The sequence below is a fragment of the Anomaloglossus baeobatrachus genome, chromosome 4 (assembly GCF_048569485.1).
Source record: "Anomaloglossus baeobatrachus isolate aAnoBae1 chromosome 4, aAnoBae1.hap1, whole genome shotgun sequence".
Lineage (NCBI taxonomy): Eukaryota > Metazoa > Chordata > Amphibia > Anura > Aromobatidae > Anomaloglossus > Anomaloglossus baeobatrachus.
In genome coordinates this window covers 701,581,899-701,596,013 of record NC_134356.1, presented here as the reverse complement: position 1 = coordinate 701,596,013, position 14,115 = coordinate 701,581,899, and positions in this window count along the sequence as shown.

Below are 14,115 nucleotides of genomic sequence, written 5' to 3'. Positions count from 1 at the left end.
GCGTTCTTATACCTTACAGCTTCGGCTGCTGTCCGTATCCTTACCTCTTAGGGGAGCGGACATAGGCAGGTGCCTGAGGCACATGGTCTGGCTGGGCCTTGTGATTGTACTCGTAGGTGGACGTTGCCGCTAGGGTAACGTTCCTTATACTGCGTCTGGCAGTTGTTCGTATCCTCGCACACTAGGGGAGCGAACAGAGGTAGGAGCTTTGTGCGGCTTACGCTGCTGTTCGTCTCTTTTGCACCACTAGAAGAGCGGACCTAGGCAGGTGCCATATCTAGTGGTTCGTGTCCTCGCACACTAGTGGAGCGAACGCAGGTAGGAGCTTTGTGCGGCTTACGCTGCTGTTCGTCTCTTTTGCACCACTAGAAGAGCGGACCTAGGTAGGTGCCATTTCGCACACATTGCCTTTGTCTCTGTGATTATTAACAGAGATCATTCCACACACCCTCCAAGTAAGGGAGGAATTGCTTTACTTTCTTATTATATCCTTCTGTGAGTTAACAGAGGTATCGCACTCTGCCATAGTCTGCAGCAAAGTCTTTGCACGGTGGACCCTGACTGTCTGATACTCCTTTCGGTTATTATCAGACAGCCCCCCGTAACACCTGCATTGCTCAGGTGGATTTTGGTCCATTCTTCTGCACACACTCCTCACATCCTGTATGGAGACACTAGTCGCCTGCATTGCTCAGGTGGATTTTGTCCATTCTTCTGCACACACTCCTCACATCCTGTATGGAGACACTAGTCTCCTGCATTGCTCAGGTGGATTTTGGCCCATTCTTCCGCACACACTCCTCCCATCCTGTATGGAGACACTAGTCGCCTGCATTGCTCAGGTGGATTTTGGCCCATTCTTCCGCACACACTCCTCACATCCTGTATGGAGACACTAGTCGCCTGCATTGCTCAGGTGGATTTTGGCCCATTCTTCCGCACACACTCCTCACATCCTGTATGGAGACACTAGTCACCTGCATTGCTCAGGTGGATTTTGGCCCATTCTTCCGCACACACTCCTCACATCCTGTATGGAGACACTAGTCACCTGCATTGCTCAGGTGGATTTTGGCCCATTCTTCCGCACACACTCCTCACATCCTGTATGGAGACACTAGTCACCTGCATTGCTCAGGTGGATTTTGGCCCATTCTTCCGCACACACTCCTCACATCCTGTATGGAGACACTAGTCGCCTGCATTGCTCAGGTGGATTTTGGCCCATTCTTCCACACACACTCCTCACATCCTGTATGGAGACACTAGTCACCTGCATTGCTCAGGTGGATTTTGGCCCATTCTTCCGCACACACTCCTCCCATCCTGTATGGAGACACTATTCATCTGCATTACTCAGGTGGATTTTGGTCCATTCTTCTGCACACACTCCTCACATCCTGTATGGAGACACTAGTCACCTGCATTGCTCAGGTGGATTTTGGCCCATTCTTCCGCACACACTCCTCACATCCTGTATGGAGACACTAGTCACCTGCATTGCTCAGGTGGATTTTGGCCCATTCTTCTGCACACACTCCTCACATCCTGTATGGAGACACTAGTCACCTGCATTGCTCAGGTGGATTTTGGCCCATTCTTCTGCACACACTCCTCACATCCTGTATGGAGACACTAGTCACCTGCATTGCTCAGGTGGATTTTGGCCCATTCTTCCGCACACTCCTCACATCCTGTATGGAGACACTAGTCGCCTGCATTGCTCAGGTGGATTTTGGCCCATTCTTCTACACACACTCCTCACATCCTGTATGGAGACACTAGTCACCTGCATTGCTCAGGTGGATTTTGGCTCATTCTTCCGCACACACTCCTCACATCCTGTATGGAGACACTAGTCGCCTGCATTGCTCAGGTGGATTTTGGCCCATTCTTCCACACACACTCCTCACATCCTGTATGGAGACACTAGTCACCTGCATTGCTCAGGTGGATTTTGGCCCATTCTTCTGCACACACTCCTCACATCCTGTATGGAGACACTAGTCGCCTGCATTGCTCAGGTGGATTTTGGTCCATTCTTCCGCACACACTCCTCACATCCTGTATGGAGACACAAGTCACCTGCATTACTCAGGTGGATTTTGGTCCATTTTTCCGCACACACTCCTCACATCCTGTATGGAGACACTAGTCGCCTGCATTGCTCAGGTGGATTTTGGCCCATTCTTCCGCACACACACTCCTCACATCCTGTATGGAGACACTATTCATCTGCATTACTCAGGTGGATTTTGGTCCATTCTTCTGCACACACACTCCTCACATCCTGTATGGAGACACTAGTCGCCTGCATTGCTCAGGTGGATTTTGGTCCATTCTTCCGCACACACTCCTCACATCCTGTATGGAGACACTAGTCACCTGCATTGCTCAGGTGGATTTTGGCCCATTCTTCCGCACACACTCCTCACATCCTGTATGGAGACACTAGTCGCCTGCATTGCTCAGGTGGACTTTGGCCCATTCTTCTGCACACACTCCTCACATCCTGTATGGAGACACTAGTCGCCTGCATTGCTCAGGTGGATTTTGGTCCATTCTTCCGCACACACTCCTCACATCCTGTATGGAGACACTAGTCACCTGCATTGCTCAGGTGGATTTTGGCCCATTCTTCTGCACACACTCCTCACATCCTGTATGGAGACACTAGTCACCTGCATTGCTCAGGTGGATTTTGGCCCATTCTTCTGCACACACTCCTCACATCCTGTATGGAGACACTAGTCGCCTGCATTGCTCAGGTGGATTTTGGCCCATTCTTCCGCACACACTCCTCACATCCTGTATGGAGACACAAGTCACCTGCATTACTCAGGTGGATTTTGGTCCATTCTTCCGCACACACTCCTCACATCCTGTATGGAGACACAAGTCGCCTGCATTGCTCAGGTGGATTTTGGCCCATTCTTCCGCACACACACTCCTCACATCCTGTATGGAGACACTAGTCACCTGCATTGCTCAGGTGGATTTTGGACCATTCTTCCGCACACACACTCCTCACATCCTGTATGGAGACACTAGTCGCCTGAATTGCTCAGGTGGATTTTGGTCCATTCTTCCGCACACACTCCTCACATCCTGTATGGAGACACTAGTCGCCTGCATTGCTCAGGTGGATTTTGGCCCATTCTTCCGCACACACTCCTCACATACTGTATGGAGACACTAGTCACCTGCATTGCTCAGGAGGATTTTGGCCCATTCTTCCGCACACACTCCTCACATCCTGTATGGAGACACTAGTCGCCTGCATTGCTCAGGTGGATTTTGGCCGATTCTTCCGCACACACTCCTCACATACTGTATGGAGACACTAGTCGCCTGCATTGCTCAGGTGGGTTTTGGTCCATTCTTCCGCACACACTCCTCACATCCTGTATGGAGACACTAGTCGCCTGCATTGCTCAGGTGGATTTTGGCCCATTCTTCCGCACACACTCCTCACATCCTGTATGGAGACACTAGTCACCTGCATTGCTCAGGTGGATTTTGGCCCATTCTTCCGCACACACTCCTCACATCCTGTATGGAGACACTAGTCGCCTGCATTGCTCAGGTGGATTTGGCCCATTCTTCCGCACACACTCCTCACATCCTGTATGGAGACACTAGTCGCCTGCATTGCTCAGGTAGATTTTGGCCCATTCTTCCGCACACACTCCTCACATCCTGTATGGAGACACTAGTCGCCTGCATTGCTCAGGTGGATTTTGGTCCATTCTTCTGCACACACTCCTCACACCCTGTATGGAGACACTAGTCTCCTGCATTGCTCAGGTGGATTTTGGCCCATTCTTCCGCACACACTCCTCACATCCTGTATGGAGACACTAGTCTCCTGCATTGCTCAGGTGGATTTTGGCCCATTCTTCCGCACACACTCCTCACATCCTGTATGGAGACACTAGTCTCCTGCATTGCTCAGGTGGATTTTGGCCATTCTTCCGCACACACTCCTCACATCCTGTATGGAGACACTAGTCGCCTGCATTGCTCAGGTGGATTTTGGTCCATTCTTCCGCACACACTCCTCACATCCTGTATGGAGACACTAGTCGCCTGCATTGCTCAGGTGGATTTTGGCCCATTCTTCCGCACACACTCCTCACATCCTGTATGGAGACACTAGTCACCTGCATTGCTCAGGTGGATTTTGGCTCATTCTTCCGCACACACTCCTCACATCCTGTATGGAGACACTAGTCACCTGCATTGCTCAGGTGGATTTTGGCCCATTCTTCCGCACACACTCCTCACATCCTGTATGGAGACACTAGTCGCCTGCATTGCTCAGGTGGATTTTGGCACATTCTTCTGCACACACTCCTCACATCCTGTATGGAGACACTAGTCGCCTGCATTGCTCAGGTGGATTTTGGCCCATTCTTACACACACACTCCTCACATCCTGTATGGAGACACTAGTCACCTGCATTACTCAGGTGGATTTTGGCCCATTCTTCCGCACACACTCCTCACATCCTGTATGGAGACACTATTCATCTGCATTACTCAGGTGGGTTTTGGTCCATTCTTCCGCACACACTCCTCACATCCTGTATGGATATACTAGTCACCTGCATTGCTCAGGTGGATTTTGGCCCATTCTTCCGCACACACTCCTCACATCCTGTATGGAGACACTAGTCGCCTGCATTGCCCAGGTGGGTTTTGGTCCATTCTTCCGCACACACTCCTCACATCCTGTATGGGGACACTAGTCGCCTGCATTGCTCAGGTGGATTTTGGCCCATTCTTCCGCACACACTCCTCACATCCTGTATGGAGACACTAGTCGCCTGCATTGCTCAGGTGGATTTTGGTCCATTCTTCCGCACACACTCCTCACATCCTGTATGGAGACACTAGTCGCCTGCATTGCTCAGGTGGATTTTGGCCCATTCTTCCGCACACACTCCTCACATCCTGTATGGAGACACTAGTCGCCTGCATTGCTCAGGTGGATTTTGGCCCATTCTTCCGCACACATTCCTCACATCCTGTATGGAGACACTAGTCACCTTCATTGCTCAGGTGGATTTGGTCCATTCTTCCGCACACATTCCTCACATCCTGTATGGAGACACTAGTCGCCTGCATTGCTCAGGTGGATTTTGGCCATTCTTCCGCACACACTCCTCACATCCTGTATGGAGACACTAGTCGCCTGCATTGCTCAGGTGGGTTTTGGTCCATTCTTCCGCACACACTCCTCACATCCTGTATGAAGACACTAGTCACCTGCATTGCTCAGGTGGGTTTTGGTCCATTCTTCCGCACACACTCCTCACATCCTGTATGGAGACACTAGTCACCTGCATTGCTCAGGTGGATTTTGTTCCTTTCTTTCGCACACACTCCTCATACCCTGTATGGAGACACTAGTCACCTGCATTGCTCAGGTGGATTTTGGTCCATTCTTTCGCACACATTCCTCACATCCTGTATGGAGACACTAGTCGCCTGCATTGCTCAGGTGGATTTTGGCCATTCTTCCGCACACACTCCTCACATCCTGTATGGAGACACTAGTCGCCTGCATTGCTCAGGTGGGTTTTGGTCCATTCTTCCGCACACACTCCTCACATCCTGTATGAAGACACTAGTCACCTGCATTGCTCAGGTGGGTTTTGGTCCATTCTTCCGCACACACTCCTCACATCCTGTATGGAGACACTAGTCACCTGCATTGCTCAGGTGGATTTTGTTCCTTTCTTTCGCACACACTCATCACATCCTGTATGGAGACACTAGTCGCCTGCATTGCTCAGGTGGATTTTGGCCCATTCTTCCGCACACACTCCTCACATCCTGTATGGAGACACTAGTCACCTGCATTGCTCAGGTGGATTTTGGCCCATTCTTCTGCACACACTCATCACATCCTGTATGGAGACACTAGTCGCCTGCATTGCTCAGGTGGATTTTGGCCCATTCTTCCGCACACACTCCTCACATCCTGTATGGAGACACTAGTCACCTGCATTGCTCTGGTGGATTTTGGCCATTCTTCCGCACACACTCCTCACATCCTGTATGGAGACACTAGTCGCCTGCATTGCTCAGGTGGGTTTTGGTCCATTCTTCCGCACACACTCCTCACATCCTGTATGAAGACACTAGTCACCTGCATTGCTCAGGTGGGTTTTGGTCCATTCTTCCGCACACACTCCTCACATCCTGTATGGAGACACTAGTCACCTGCATTGCTCAGGTGGATTTTGGTCCTTTCTTTCGCACACACTCCTCATACCCTGTATGGAGACACTAGTCACCTGCATTGCTCAGGTGGATTTTGGTCCATTCTTTCGCACACATTCCTCACATCCTGTATGGAGACACTAGTCACCTGCATTGCTCAGGTGGATTTGGTCCATTCTTCCGCACACATTCCTCACATCCTGTATGGAGACACTAGTCGCCTGCATTGCTCAGGTGGATTTTGGCCCATTCTTCTGCACACACTCCTCACATCCTGTATGGAGACACTAGTCACCTGCATTGCTCAGGTGGATTTTGGCCCATTCTTCCACACACACTCCTCACATCCTTTATGGAGACACTAGTCACCTGCATTGCTCAGGTGGATTTTGGCCCATTCTTCTGCACACACTCCTCACATCCTGTATGGAGACACTAGTCACCTGCATTGCTCAGGTGGATTTTGGCCCATTCTTCTGCACACACTCCTCACATCCTGTATGGAGACACTAGTCGCCTGCATTGCTTAGGTGGGTTTTGGTCCATTCTTCCGCACACACTCCTCACATCCTGTATGGGGACACTAGTCGCCTGCATTGCTCAGGTGGATTTTGGCCCATTCTTCCGCACACACTCCTCACATCCTGTATGGAGACACTAGTCGCCTGCATTGCTCAGGTGGATTTTGGCCCATTCTTCCGCACACATTCCTCACATCCTGTATGGAGACACTAGTCACCTGCATTGCTCAGGTGGATTTGGTCCATTCTTCCGCACACACTCCTCACATCCTGTATGGAGACACTAGTCGCCTGCATTGCTCAGGTGGATTTTGGCCATTCTTCCGCACACACTCCTCACATCCTGTATGGAGACACTAGTCGCCTGCATTGCTCAGGTGGGTTTTGGTCCATTCTTCCGCACACACTCCTCACATCCTGTATGGAGACACTAGTCACCTGCATTGCTCAGGTGGATTTTGGTCCTTTCTTTCGCACACACTCCTCATACCCTGTATGGAGACACTAGTCACCTGCATTGCTCAGGTGGATTTTGGTCCATTCTTTCGCACACATTCCTCACATCCTATATGGAGACACTAGTCACCTGCATTGCTCAGGTGGATTTGGTCCATTCTTCCGCACACATTCCTCACATCCTGTATGGAGACACTGGTCACCTGCATTGCTCAGGTGGATTTTGGCTCATTCTTCCGCACACACTCCTCACATCCTGTATGGAGACACTAGTCACCTGCATTGCTCAGGTGGATTTTGGCCCATTCTTCTGCACACACTCCTCACATCCTGTATGGAGACACTAGTCGCCTGCATTGCTCAGGTGGATTTTGGTCCATTCTTCTGCACACACTCCTCACATCCTGTATGGAGACACTAGTCGCCTGCATTGCTCAGGTGGATTTTGGTCCATTCTTCTGCACACACTCCTCACATCCTGTATGGAGACACTAGTCGCCTGCATTGCTCAGGTGGATTTTGGCCCATTCTTCTGAACACACTCCTCACATCCTGTATGGAGACACTAGTCGCCTGCATTGCTCAGGTGGATTTTGGTCCATTCTTCTGCACACACTCCTCACATCCTGTTTGGAGACACTAGTCGCCTGCATTGCTCAGGTGGATTTTGGCCCATTCTTCCGCACACACTCCTCACATCCTGTATGGAGACACTAGTCGCCTGCATTGCTCAGGTGGATTTTGGCCCATTCTTCCGCACACACTCCTCACATCCTGTATGGAGACACTAGTCACCTGCATTGCTCAGGTGGATTTTGGCCCATTCTTCCGCACACACTCCTCACATCCTGTATGGAGACACTAGTCACCTGCATTGCTCAGGTGGATTTGGTCCATTCTTCCGCACACATTCCTCACATCCTGTATGGAGACACTAGTCGCCTGCATTGCTCAGGTGGATTTTGGCCCATTCTTCTGCACACACTCCTCACATCCTGTATGGAGACACTAATCACCTGCATCGCTCAGGTGGATTTTGGCCCATTCTTCAGCACACACTCCTCACATCCTGTATGGAGACACTAGTCGCCTGCATTGCTCAGGTGGATTTTGGCCCATTCTTCCGCACACACTCCTCACATCCTGTATGGAGACACTAGTCACCTGCATTGCTCAGGTGGATTATGGCCCATTCTTCCGCACACACTCCTCACATCCTGTATGGAGACACTAGTCGCCTGCATTGCTCAGGTGGATTTTGGCCCATTCCTCCGCATACACACACCTCACATCCTGTATGGAGACACTAGACGCCTGCATTGCTCAGGTGGATTTTGGCCCATTCTTCCGCACACATTCCTCACATCCTGTATGGAGACACTAGTCACCTGCATTGCTCAGGTGGATTTGGTCCATTCTTCCGCACACATTCCTCACATCCTGTATGGAGACACTAGTCGCCTGCATTGCTCAGGTGGATTTTGGCCCATTCTTCTGCACACACTCCTCACATCCTGTATGGAGACACTAATCACCTGCATCGCTCAGGTGGATTTTGGCCCATTCTTCAGCACACACTCCTCACATCCTGTATGGAGACACTAGTCCCCTGCATCGCTCAGGTGGATTTTGGCCCATTCTTCAGCACACACTCCTCACATCCTGTATGGAGACACTAGTCGCCTGCATTGCTCAGGTGGATTTTGGCCCATTCTTCCGCACACACTCCTCACATCCTGTATGGAGACACTAGTCACCTGCATTGCTCAGGTGGATTATGGCCCATTCTTCCGCACACACTCCTCACATCCTGTATGGAGACACTAGTCGCCTGCATTGCTCAGGTGGATTTTGGCCCATTCCTCCGCATACACTCCTCACATCCTGTATGGAGACACTAGTCACCTGCATTGCTCAGGTGGATTTTGGTCCATTCTTCTGCACACACTCCTCACATCCTGTATGGAGACACTAGTCACCTGCTTTGCTCAGGTGGATTTTGGCCCATTCTTCTGCACACACACTCCTCACATCTTGTATGGAGACACTAGTCACCTGCATTGCTCAGGTGGATTTTGGCCCATTCTTCCGCACACACTCCTCACATCCTGTATGGAGACACTAGTCGCCTGCATTGCTCAGGTGGATTTTGGTCCATTCTTCCGCACACACTCCTCACATCCTGTATGGAGACACTAGTCGCCTGCATTGCTCAGGTGGATTTTGGCCCATTCTTCCGCACACACACTCCTCACATCCTGTATGGAGACACTAGTCGCCTGCATTGCTCAGGTGGATTTTGGTCCATTCTTCCGCACACACTCCTCACATCCTGTATGGAGACACTAGTCACCTGCATTGCTCAGGTGGACTTTGGCCCATTCTTCTGCACACACTCCTCACATCCTGTATGGAGACACTAGTCGCCTGCATTGCTCAGGTGGATTTTGGTCCATTCTTCCGCACACACTCCTCACATCCTGTATGGAGACACTAGTCACCTGCATTGCTCAGGTGGATTTTGGCCCATTCTTCTGCACACACTCCTCACATCCTGTATGGAGACACTAGTCGCCTGCATTGCTCAGGTGGATTTTGGTCCATTCTTCTGCACACACTCCTCACATCCTGTATGGAGACACTAGTCACCTGCATTGCTCAGGTGGATTTTGGTCCTTTCTTTCGCACACACTCCTCATACCCTGTATGGAGACACTAGTCACCTGCATTGCTCAGGTGGATTTTGGTCCATTCTTTCGCACACATTCCTCACATCCTATATGGAGACACTAGTCACCTGCATTGCTCAGGTGGATTTGGTCCATTCTTCCGCACACATTCCTCACATCCTGTATGGAGACACTGGTCACCTGCATTGCTCAGGTGGATTTTGGCTCATTCTTCCGCACACACTCCTCACATCCTGTATGGAGACACTAGTCACCTGCATTGCTCAGGTGGATTTTGGCCCATTCTTCTGCACACACTCCTCACATCCTGTATGGAGACACTAGTCGCCTGCATTGCTCAGGTGGATTTTGGTCCATTCTTCTGCACACACTCCTCACATCCTGTATGGAGACACTAGTCGCCTGCATTGCTCAGGTGGATTTTGGCCCATTCTTCTGAACACACTCCTCACATCCTGTATGGAGACACTAGTCGCCTGCATTGCTCAGGTGGATTTTGGTCCATTCTTCTGCACACACTCCTCACATCCTGTTTGGAGACACTAGTCGCCTGCATTGCTCAGGTGGATTTTGGCCCATTCTTCCGCACACACTCCTCACATCCTGTATGGAGACACTAGTCGCCTGCATTGCTCAGGTGGATTTTGGCCCATTCTTCCGCACACACTCCTCACATCCTGTATGGAGACACTAGTCACCTGCATTGCTCAGGTGGATTTTGGCCCATTCTTCCGCACACACTCCTCACATCCTGTATGGAGACACTAGTCACCTGCATTGCTCAGGTGGATTTGGTCCATTCTTCCGCACACATTCCTCACATCCTGTATGGAGACACTAGTCGCCTGCATTGCTCAGGTGGATTTTGGCCCATTCTTCTGCACACACTCCTCACATCCTGTATGGAGACACTAATCACCTGCATCGCTCAGGTGGATTTTGGCCCATTCTTCAGCACACACTCCTCACATCCTGTATGGAGACACTAGTCGCCTGCATTGCTCAGGTGGATTTTGGCCCATTCTTCCGCACACACTCCTCACATCCTGTATGGAGACACTAGTCACCTGCATTGCTCAGGTGGATTATGGCCCATTCTTCCGCACACACTCCTCACATCCTGTATGGAGACACTAGTCGCCTGCATTGCTCAGGTGGATTTTGGCCCATTCCTCCGCATACACACACCTCACATCCTGTATGGAGACACTAGTCACCTGCATTGCTCAGGTGGATTTGGTCCATTCTTCCGCACACATTCCTCACATCCTGTATGGAGACACTAGTCGCCTGCATTGCTCAGGTGGATTTTGGCCCATTCTTCTGCACACACTCCTCACATCCTGTATGGAGACACTAATCACCTGCATCGCTCAGGTGGATTTTGGCCCATTCTTCAGCACACACTCCTCACATCCTGTATGGAGACACTAGTCCCCTGCATCGCTCAGGTGGATTTTGGCCCATTCTTCAGCACACACTCCTCACATCCTGTATGGAGACACTAGTCGCCTGCATTGCTCAGGTGGATTTTGGCCCATTCTTCCGCACACACTCCTCACATCCTGTATGGAGACACTAGTCACCTGCATTGCTCAGGTGGATTATGGCCCATTCTTCCGCACACACTCCTCACATCCTGTATGGAGACACTAGTCGCCTGCATTGCTCAGGTGGATTTTGGCCCATTCCTCCGCATACACTCCTCACATCCTGTATGGAGACACTAGTCACCTGCATTGCTCAGGTGGATTTTGGTCCATTCTTCTGCACACACTCCTCACATCCTGTATGGAGACACTAGTCACCTGCTTTGCTCAGGTGGATTTTGGCCCATTCTTCTGCACACACACTCCTCACATCTTGTATGGAGACACTAGTCACCTGCATTGCTCAGGTGGATTTTGGCCCATTCTTCCGCACACACTCCTCACATCCTGTATGGAGACACTAGTCGCCTGCATTGCTCAGGTGGATTTTGGTCCATTCTTCCGCACACACTCCTCACATCCTGTATGGAGACACTAGTCGCCTGCATTGCTCAGGTGGATTTTGGCCCATTCTTCCGCACACACACTCCTCACATCCTGTATGGAGACACTAGTCGCCTGCATTGCTCAGGTGGATTTTGGTCCATTCTTCCGCACACACTCCTCACATCCTGTATGGAGACACTAGTCACCTGCATTGCTCAGGTGGATTTTGGCCCATTCTTCTGCACACACTCCTCACATCCTGTATGGAGACACTAGTCACCTGCATTGCTCAGGTGGATTTTGGCCCATTCTTCTGCACACACTCCTCACATCCTGTATGGAGACACTAGTCGCCTGCATTGCTCAGGTGGATTTTGGCCCATTCTTCCGCACACACTCCTCACATCCTGTATGGAGACACAAGTCACCTGCATTACTCAGGTGGATTTTGGTCCATTCTTCCGCACACACTCCTCACATCCTGTATGGAGACACTAGTCGCCTGCATTGCTCAGGTGGATTTTGGCCCATTCTTCCGCACACACACTCCTCACATCCTGTATGGAGACACTATTCATCTGCATTACTCAGGTGGATTTTGGTCCATTCTTCTGCACACACTCCTCACATCCTGTATGGAGACACTAGTCGCCTGCATTGCTCAGGTGGATTTTGGCCCATTCTTCCGCACACACTCCTCACATCCTGTATGGAGACCCTAGTCATTTGCATTGCTTAGGTGGGATTTTGGCCCATTCTTCCGCACACACACTCCTCACATCCTGTATGGAGACACTAGTCACCTGCATTGCTCAGGTGGATTTTGCCCCATTCTTCCGCACACGCTCCTCACATCCTGTATGGAGACACTAGTCGCCTGCATTGCTCAGGTGGATTTTGGCCCATTCTTCCACACACACTCCTCACATCCTGTATGGAGACACTCGTCACCTGCATTGCTCAGGTGGATTTTGGCCCATTCTTCCGCACACACTCCTCACATCCTGTATGGAGACACTAGTCGCCTGCATTGCTCAGGTGGATTTTGGCCCATTCTTCCGCACACACTCCTCACATCCTGTATGGAGACACTAGTCCCTGCATTGCTCAGGTTGATTTTGGCCATTCTTCCGCACACACTCCTCACATCCTGTATGGAGACACTAGTCCCTGCATTGCTCAGGTGGATTTTGGTCCATTCTTCCGCACACACTCCTCACCTCCTGTATGGAGACACTAGTCGCCTGCATTGCTCAGGTGGATTTTGGCCCATTCTTCCGCACACACACTCCTCACATCCTGTATGGAGACACTAGTCACCTGCATTGCTCAGGTGGATTTTGGCCCATTCTTCCGCACACACTCCTCATATCCTGTATGGAGACACTAGTCGCATGCATTGGTCAGGTGGATTTTGGTCCATTCTTCCGCACACACTCCTCACATCCTGTATGGAGACACTAGTCCCTGCATTGCTCAGGTGGATTTTGGCCCATTCTTCCGCACACACTCCTCACATCCTGTATGGAGACACTGGTCACCTGCATTGCTCAGATGGATTTTGGCCCATTCTTCCGCACACACTCCTCATATCCTGTATGGAGACACTAGTCGCCTGCATTGCTCAGGTGGATTTTGGTCCATTCTTCCGCACACACTCCTCACATCCTGTATGGAGACACTAGTCCCTGCATTGCTCAGATGGATTTTGTCCCATTCTTCCGCACACATTCCTCACATCCTGTATGGAGACACTAGTCGCCTGCATTGCTCAGGTGGATTTTGGTCCATTCTTCCGCACACACTCCTCACATCCTGTATGGAGACACTAGTCCCTGCATTGCTCAGGTGGATTTTGGCCCATTCTTCCGCACACACTCCTCACCTCCTGTATGGAGACACTAGTCCCTGCATTGCTCAGGTGGATTTTGGCCCATTCTTCCGCAAACACTCCTCACCTCCTGTATGGAGACACTAGTCCCTGCATTGCTCAGGTGGATTTTGGTCCATTCTTCCGCACACACTCCTCACCTCCTGTATGGAGACACTAGTCGCCTGCATTGCTCAGGTGGATTTTGGTCCATTATTCTGCACACACTCCTCACATCCTGTATGGAGACACTAGTCCCTGCATTGCTCAGGTGGATTTTGGACCATTCTTCCGCACACACTCCTCACATCCTGTATGGAGACGATAGTCACCTGCATTGCTCAGGTGGATTTTGGCCCATTCTTCCGCAC